This window comes from Rattus norvegicus, chromosome X, assembly GCF_036323735.1.
Source record: "Rattus norvegicus strain BN/NHsdMcwi chromosome X, GRCr8, whole genome shotgun sequence".
NCBI lineage: Eukaryota > Metazoa > Chordata > Mammalia > Rodentia > Muridae > Rattus > Rattus norvegicus.
In genome coordinates, this window is record NC_086039.1 from 80,527,796 (window position 1) to 80,529,862 (window position 2,067).

At 34.1% G+C, this 2,067-nt stretch overlaps 1 non-coding gene across 1 annotated transcript; it reads left to right on the forward strand.

Moving 5' to 3' along the window:
* Positions 1-216: 216 nt before the first annotated feature.
* On the forward strand, positions 217-289 carry Trnar-ccu9 (transfer RNA arginine (anticodon CCU) 9). Its single transcript has one exon. It is a non-coding gene; the product is annotated as a tRNA-Arg (tRNA).
* The last annotated feature ends 1,778 nt before the right edge of the window (positions 290-2,067 follow it).

Genomic DNA, 2,067 nt, shown 5'->3' on the forward strand with positions numbered 1-2,067 from the left:
GTCTAGGTTAGTTGAGACTGCTGGTCTTCCTACACATTTGTGCTCAGCCTCATATAGCTCTGAAACACTCTCTTCCTCAGTTTCTTCGAGCTTTTCCCTAATTCAACCACAGGGTTCTGTCCATTGGTTGAGTATCTGTATCTGACTCCACTGCTTGTTGGGCCTCGCTAATGGCAGACATATTAGAGTCCTGTTTGAACACCAACTGCTGTGTTAACCCCAGTGGCCTAATGGATAAGGCACTGGCCTCCTAAGCCAGGGATTGTGGGTTCGAGTCCCACCTGGGGTGTAAGTTTGTGTTTACCTTGTACTTTCGTGTTAAGAGTAGATTTTGCTGAAACTTGTGCAGTCTACCAACCCAATATTACCTCCTAAAGTTAAGAGTTTTTCATCAAAATTTGTGCAGTATCTATTAGGGTATGTATTTGAATTTTTCTGACTTATTTCTTAGTTTACTTTAAAGAGCTGAGTAAACAAATTGAATGTCTTTGGGAGAGAGTATTGGAGTATTGTCTTTTATACATTCTTCCAGTTAAAGAGGACCCTAACCTGTGTCAAGTTCACATAAAACTAGTCAGCCCAACTGGATGTACTGAAGGTTATCTAACTTAATTCCAGTTGCTAAGTCTACAATAACACATAGATAAAACATGGACTAAGAGCATTATATAATCTTATGGGAAGAAGATATTAGGTCTAGATTCCTTTAAACTTGGAACAATAATATGGGAAAACGTGAAAAAATTAAATAAAATAGAACATACTGCAATAAATTCTGTCATTTTAAGGAAAATACTGTTAGTTTTAGAACAATATTTAGAGATATTTTTAAAATTTAAATAATTTATATAAGTTATAGATTCTAATGTACTTACAAAGCACTACAATTTATATTTATGAAATAGAAGACCTTATATAGAACCAAAAGTTAATATACTATTCAAACCCAATCTAATTAAATGTCATGGAAATGCATTTGTGCTCAGTCTCATATAGCTCTGAAACATTCCTTTTTTTATATAACACATTTTTTATTCATCATGTTTTCAGTAATAGCATTATATATCAATGTAGCAACTAGAACGTTGCACTCCCAGGATACCTAAAAAAAAAAAAAAAGCCATGGAGGTGCAATGCATATCAGTTCAGTTTTGATGTTTGACCAGAAAGGTTCAGTTTGATCACTATTTGAGGAATATTTTCCTGAGATTCTTCTGCACTTACAATATCAAGAGAAAATTTATCTTTACATCACAAAAATAACTGCGTCAAAATACAGACACCTTTTAAGTCCTTTAGCAACATTTTAAGTTTCCCCGTATCCAAGTTTCTCAGAGCTTACTAGATTAGTGCTGTTATTTTTTATTGGATTTTTTTTTATTTTTACATTTCAAATGTTATCCCCTTTCCTGGTTTCACGTCCATAAACTTCCTATCCCATCCCCCCCTCTCCCTTACTCTGAAACACTCTTAAGCATCATGCTGTGATCCTCTCTACAAAATTAAAAACTAGCAATCAAGTTTTCCTTGAATATCAATAGTAACAGAAAACTTATCTTATGAAAGAGTCTTCTCTGTACCTTGGCAGATGTATGTACCTAAATAACAATGAAAAAAATGTGGTGCCAATCCTGATTAAATATGTGGATGATAAAGCTAATTCTTAAAGAATGTTACAGTATACTATAGAATAGTCAATCTAACTAAAGGTATTTTTGTTGGTTTCCTAAGATTACACAGAAATACGAAGGAGTAGTGTAATCTTGACAGAGAATGTCACGTGTTATGAAGATGTCAAATGTGAAGTCTCATTTCATTAAAACCTGTGCTCCAAAAAACTCATTACTTGCCCAGGTGAAAATTTCACCTTTCAGAAGACAGAAACACAAGAAGTCTGACACACAAAATTAAATTTTGATCATCAAGGGGAAACTAGTCAGTCACATGAAAGTGGTACGAATGTTGAGAAACAGGTGTCATATCATGTTGATGTTTGTGATATTTGAGTGAAGAAAATACTGGGAGACAGTCATGCACATAACTGTGCTTGTATGTAATCATCTTAGA